The sequence below is a fragment of the Helicoverpa zea genome, chromosome 15 (assembly GCF_022581195.2).
Source record: "Helicoverpa zea isolate HzStark_Cry1AcR chromosome 15, ilHelZeax1.1, whole genome shotgun sequence".
Lineage (NCBI taxonomy): Eukaryota > Metazoa > Arthropoda > Insecta > Lepidoptera > Noctuidae > Helicoverpa > Helicoverpa zea.
This window is the reverse complement of record NC_061466.1, coordinates 9,225,049-9,232,025: the sequence shown is the minus strand read 5'-3', so window position 1 is coordinate 9,232,025 and position 6,977 is coordinate 9,225,049. Positions and strand designations below refer to the sequence as shown.

Here is a 6,977-nt window from a genome sequence, read left to right as displayed (position 1 = left end):
GGTCAGATATTAGTAATTAATTTCTGGGTTTGATTTGGTTAATTTATGTGTATCTTATCATGTATTTTGTGCTCTGAAAGTAAAGCTTAAAGGTGAAAAACATAAACTTCAGTGTACTTAAGTTTCACTGCCTTCTTATTCTGATTTCAGAATTTATCGTTATTTATTTATACGTTGGCTACTTCTCCGATTATTCAAGACCGCTTTCATTGTCATCAATGTAAATGTGGCTAAAAATAATAAGCAGTCAACAAAAATCATGGTATGCTACTACATTAGAGTTAGGCACATCACAGATACAAATGTATCACCATAATCTTCCACATATCATATCACTATATCCCAAACCCTACCCATTAATATTCCATTCTTCACCCTAAAACCTTGACACCGCAGTAAAACAATTAACTGGTACTCCCTACTTGCGCATCTCGACATGTAAATGGTATAACTCATCAATAGCCGACTCTGCTAATTGATTTCTATTCGTCCCTCTTTAATTGTGGCGTGTGATGTCCTCCCTGAATTATTCATTTGACTGCACTGTTATGCATACAAGCTCTGCATTTGGTTGTGCATGCTGTTTGATTTTGTCTGATAGTCCGGTGTTGGTGTTTTATAAAATATCGAATGGTTGATATCGATCGAAATGTTTCATTCGATTTTTTTCAAGTTAGCCTTCGAAGTAATTAATAAGATTACTTTTTATTTTCGTAAATGATGGATAATCTACCTCTCCTGTTTCTTGTTAGAAAACGCTACCGTTATAAAAATCTCATATATGATACATATTTAAGTTCTTATTGGGAATATTATAAAAAAACTTCAAATCACAGCACAAACCCCTCAAGAAGTTAGACCATCTAAAATTACTTACTCGAATAGTTGCTCTATTCGAAAAACTAAAACTATGCCTGAGGGGCGGCCACAAAAATTGTTATTTTATTGCAACCAGGGGCACACATGTCATATTTTATTCTTCACTCGGAATTTTGTGGATTTGCAACATCCCTTTTATTTACGACCACAAACTACCGATTGCTTAACCAGATAGTCCTTGCGACTTCGCAATAAGGACTTCGGAAGTCATTTTCTGGGTTTTTGGAAGAATTTAGAAGTTTGTGGATTACGTGCGTGTCGTCATACGCACGGATAAGTAGTATATCATTTTCTTTGTACAAATGGCTGAAGGAATTCCGTGAGGCGTTCTAATCTAGTGGAATATAAACAATAGCTCCGTCTGTCTGTCTGCCTTTTTGTCTATGCGGGAAATGAGGTGTGATTTACATTCAAGAATGCTTTGCGACTCTCTTTTCTTCTTTTTAGGCAGTTTTTTTGACTCGCGTGTCTTGAATACTAGCTCTAAAAAACGTTTTTTATGGTGATAAGCTTTATTGAAAAGCTTTTGTAAAACTACACAAGATTATTCAAAAAAATCCTTGACCAGTAATTTTAGGTCCTCAAAGACTTGAAAAAAATATATAGACCAAACAATTCAGTAAAGATTACATTTGCAAACCAAATAAGTACATACAAGTATATAGGTAACACTCCCAGTCATCAGGCTATTTTTACACGGCCAGGAATCGAAGCCGCAACTGCTCGTAAATCACCCGACGTATAAGCACTAATGTTCAGAATTTCACGCACCGTCACAACTGTTAATGTGGCCCAAATTATGTTTTGCTCTCAAAGAAACCACTAACATTTTCTTGTTGGAAACAAATTATTTATTTTCCAAAACAAAATTTTGAGTTAATGGCAGGTTGACAAAGGTGGGTAAGAATTTTAAATATATTCTCATCATAATAAAATTTGGAATTTTTGAATGTCTTTGTCTTGAAATCACAGGAGTCTTTCAGCTTTGTTGGTGGTCTTATTATGTATATTGGAAAATATTCAGTTATCTATTAATAATTGTTAATACAAGGTCCACCTATCCACTTTTCAATAATGCTATGGAAAGTCATGAGTATCTAATTGCCAGTGGTACTAAAAAGTAACAAGTCTAACAAGAGTACTAACGAAACTATATGTATTAAATCGAAGCTTTTCACTTGTTAGTTCCCTTTACATAAGCAGCAAATATTTGTCATGCCTTAACATGTATCATAACTCTCGTCTAATAGCTTTGCCTCCCTTAAGTATTGCATAACTTGTAACGGCACTTGTAGCATCCTTCGCAGCAGCAATATTACTTGAAGTTCACTAATCATAAGACCACTCATCGAATTTCAACTCCATGTCCATCTCACTTCACATGGCCATCAAAATAGACATTAGCCTACCGAATTTCCTAACCAAAAACCAACGCATAACCCATAGTCCATAGGCCATAACCACCATAGCCCATAGCCAGCAGGCAAGTCACTGTGAACCCATAACATCTCACCCGAGAGCGTTCACCCCTGACCCCTAACTGCCTCTGGTCATCTCGAGACGTGTGCTATCCCTCCCGCACTTGGGGAACTGTGGGTATGTGTGTCCTTGTCTCGCTGTGCACGATCCGATCCGAGTGGATCCGGGTATCCTCAGAATTGCAGTTGGTTGTGCGGTTCGTGTGTTGTGGAATTTTAATAGTTGTGTGTTTTGAGTGTTTTTGATTTTATTAATGTTGATATTATTTGCTGTTGGTTTGTAAATACAATTATTATGTATATAGTTGCAATTATAAGCATGTAACTAGAAGTAAAGGTTAATGCAACTTCTTTTAAACTGTTTACTTAATCCTTTTAAATTGAACAAAAAATTAAAAATCGTGATGGACCAGTGTACACGTCAAATCATTAGAATTGCTTGTCTGAAATTGGCTACTTTTAGCTTCTCTTCAGTGCAATGATGGAAGTTAAATAAATGGCGTAATTCTGATTCAGATTACCAACGGTTTATATTTGTATAAACCTTCTTCACAGTTCTTGTACTGCATCAACGAAGTGTTAAATAAAGTTAAAGAAAAGCACAGAATGCCATTAGGCAAAATAAACTTTCTTATTAGAACGCTTCTTAGTCTATTTCAGTATAAGACTATCTTATAGAAACAAATATATGAAAGATACCTATTGAATCTCATCAGTAAAAATAAGACTCTATTGCCTTGACATAAAAACAAGCACCCAGTGCTTTACAACTTTCAACATAAAACCACCAGAGTATCCCCAACTCGTGAGCCGCGTCACTATCAAAACTGAAGACGCTCAACTTACCGCTGGCTCACACACATACATATTAACTGTACACCGAGTTTACACATACCTGCACACTCATTATATTAATACTAGTTACTAGGTACCTGCACCTAAATATTTCACGCTACAGACGCCAAATAACTTTGCAAAATCTGAAGATAACCAGAAACAGATGAGACTCAGAAATTGATGAGAATGGTTGTCCGATGTTGATCACTATTGGCATCATAATAGTAAAAAAACTACGTATCGTGAACCCGCGCACTCGAAAGTACTTTAGAGGCAGGTGCTTTAACGAATAGGCCACCAGGACTTACCTACTAGAATGCAGAGTTTTACATGGAGCGACCGCCTATTAAACTTCGATCACCATGTTACCGGATAACTGTATGAATCAGGAGTCCGTATACCGGTAAATGACGACTGTCAAAACAAAGTACAATTCAGACCAACACCTCTTCTTGAAAGAACCTACGTTATGAATCAATTTTACCCATCTACTTACCAAGCAAAATTGCCAGATGCGTTACTTAGTTACAAGTTAAAAATCAATACACAGCAGAATTACATTCAACTGATAATGAGACAGCCCGGTGGCCGCCATTTGTAATTATTACGTCACCATTGACTTAAGGGTTGAAGGGGATTTGAACAAAAGAGGCGCGCAATGATTTTTATTTGATTTTCGCGCGTCGCTAAACAGGCACAGGAAATGGACTGCCAGTGTTTTCATGTTTGTGGTTTGCTTTTTTTTTTAATGAGTGTCGTATTTTTATGAATATTTTTATTTAAATAACTTAAGAGTCATTACTTGTTACATATGTAAGTATTTGATTATGCGGACGATTTGCTCAGAAAGTCACAGACTGGTCATAAAAAAATTTAAAGGTTTTGGAAAGTATCGGCAAAATAATAACAATAAGTCACGTTTTCCATAATGACCGCTGTAACTCTGCTCACCCATTATTTTGAATATCCGAAAACTACGCGATATTGTTTATGTTGCGGTTTATTAAAATAATTTCACCCCGCATCTTTATTATTTCCACTAGTTAATTAAAAGGGAACCTCTGTAAAAACAATTTGCGTGATAATACTGAGCGCGGGAAATCGCTCGGTTGTTTTAATGGCGGCCCGATTATAATATTGTGAACAGCGCCATCCAGCGGATTAAATGTGAGTGAATAAACTTTGATGTTTTTTTACGATTTTTATTAACTTTTGTTTAAAAATTGGTATCTATTATTGATCGAACAAATTAAATTAAGTAATTAAAAAAATAACTAAATGTTGACTAATTTCCTAAAAAAAGACGTAAATAAATAATATTGTATTCGGTACATATTTACCAAACACAACCCACGTTCTTGGGTTAACAGTAATAATACTGTACGTAAGATTTGATGGACTATTTCAACGTTCCTATCACCGGGGATGTAACTCAGTGGTAGAGTGTCTGCTTCGCATGCTGAAAGTCCTGGGTTCAAATCCCAGCATCTCCAAATCCATTTTATTTATGTTTTTTAATGTCCTTATTTTTGTTTTTTCTCTTTTCACCCAAATCTTTTTATTTGCATTTTTTTTATTATTTCATATACGTCACGCCTTATAAATCACAAAATAACTATTCAAACACAATCACAAACTGTCAGTCTGTCTATCAAATGTTCACGCGCCAATAGAGCGAACAACCACGGCACGTGTGGTCAGAAGCATTTTATTAGAGGATCCGATTGGCACGCACCTGGACGTTCAAATCAAATGACTGCTGACAAATTGAAGGAGTATTTATTTTGAATTTTGAATTTATACACGTGCTGTGGTTATAAATGTTTTAGTTTAAATTGATATCATCGGTGTTTTGAGCACGGGTGTTTTTTATACGCAGTATGCGTGTGCCAATTACGAGTAGTCATTTTTAACCGACTTCCCAAAAAGGAGGAGGTTATCAATTCGGCCGGTATGTTTTTTTTTTTTTTTTCTATGTATGTACATCGATTACTCCGAGGTTTATAGACCGATTTACGTGATTCTTTTTTTGTTCGACTCGGAATAGCTGCCAGTTGGTCCCATAGTCATCAGGTCAGGATCTGATGATGGAAACCCTGAGAAATCGAGGGCAACCTTCGAAAGTTGTAGGCATACATAGGGTAAAAACTTGACACTCAGGTGTACGCCTAAAAGCACTATTCAACTGTGAAGATTTGGAGCTGATCTGATGATGGAAACCAGAGAGGGTCGAGGGAACTCGACAACTGAATATGTAAATTACCTCGTGTTTGGGCTTAAATTATTTGTATTGACAAGACCTTTGCAACAGTGAAGGTTTGGAGCTGACCTGATGATGGAGACCAGAGAAAGTAAGTCGAGGGAACTCGACAACTGAATATGTAAAATACCTCGTATTTGGACTTATATTCTTTGTATTGATGAGAACTTCTCACTTGTATGGATAGTGACAACTATTCGTATCACTGAAAAGCTTTAAATAAAAAACTTTTTACAAAAAAATTAAACCGACTTCCCAAAACACTAAAAAGCAAAAAAAAAAACTATTTTTAGGTGCATCGGCCTAGAAGTCGGTGGCAAAATTAACTTAGTAACATCCATTAGACACCGACTTCTAGGCCGATGCACCTAAAAATAGTTTTTTTTTTTGCTTTTTAGTGTTTTGGGAAGTCGGTTTAATTTTTTTGTAAAAAGTTTTTTGATGTGCTAAAAAAACCTTTTTTGTTGATAGTACCAAAAACGGCGGTGACTTTTTGGGACAATCCTGTAGCATCCCCTTGATAAAGTATTGTAAAACCTTACCTTCGTTGTATAACTATAGATCAGCAATAGTATGAGAGATGACCAGTGGCTGTGAAGGTGTTAAGGTCATTGATCTTGGTATGGAATGGATAGATGAAGTGCGATTTTATAGAACTTACTTATCAATTTAATATAAAGTTACTAAGGTTTTATAGAAGGTTTTTATAGCTGTCGTAAGAAGGACATGCAAAGGCAGCACACCAAAATATTTTTTAACAGTAGCTGAATTAAAAATACTTATAGGTGTGTAGGTGTAACGGATAAGTGAGCTCTTCCATCCATAATTCGCAAAATCTTTTTATAGCAATCTTCGATTTTCTATAAATAACTTTATAATATAAAAATACCCCATCCATTCAGTCACAAGATTAGCGCCGACAAAAATATCCAACCAACGAACGCAGCTACTGAAAACTTTGCTCGACTCAGGAAATGAAGCTGCGACTCAATTTCCACGGCGGCGGTAATCCGTTCGGAAATCTAACGCGACTATAACACACCTTTTTTTGTTATTTTATATCCATGGAGGTTTTAATACGTTGTCGATGGGAATATCTTGTGTGATGTTTAACTGGTTTATTTAAGGTCTGCAAATAAAATGTAGCTTGAAAATGGAGTTTCTTAGTTTCCGCGGTTACCAGTAACTTACCCAGCATCATCACAACATTCTTTAAGTTCTTGAGAATGATCCGGCACAACCCAAATCGACCAATACTACCTATTGCATCTTCATTTTATCGTGTGAGCAGGGCATCTCACAAGCCAGATGTCAGCAATAGGTTCAAAAAATCGCAGCTTTTTTCACCAGTATTTAAATAATTTTTAATTCAAAGTGTTGTACTCCTTCCTACCATTCAGTTACCATGGCCTTAGCCTACGCTATAGACTAGGCATATCCCTACAACCTATTAAAGATATGGTAGTAACCACACCAAACTGGCCTTGATAATAGATGACCAAATCTATAATCACCACTAAAAA

The 6,977-nt window shown here is 36.0% G+C and overlaps 1 non-coding gene across 1 annotated transcript; it reads left to right on the top strand.

Annotated features, from left to right (window-relative positions):
• The first annotated feature begins 4,615 nt into the window (after positions 1 to 4,615).
• Trnaa-cgc lies at positions 4,616 to 4,687 on the top strand. The gene has a single exon. It is a non-coding gene; the product is annotated as a tRNA-Ala (tRNA).
• The last annotated feature ends 2,290 nt before the right edge of the window (positions 4,688 to 6,977 follow it).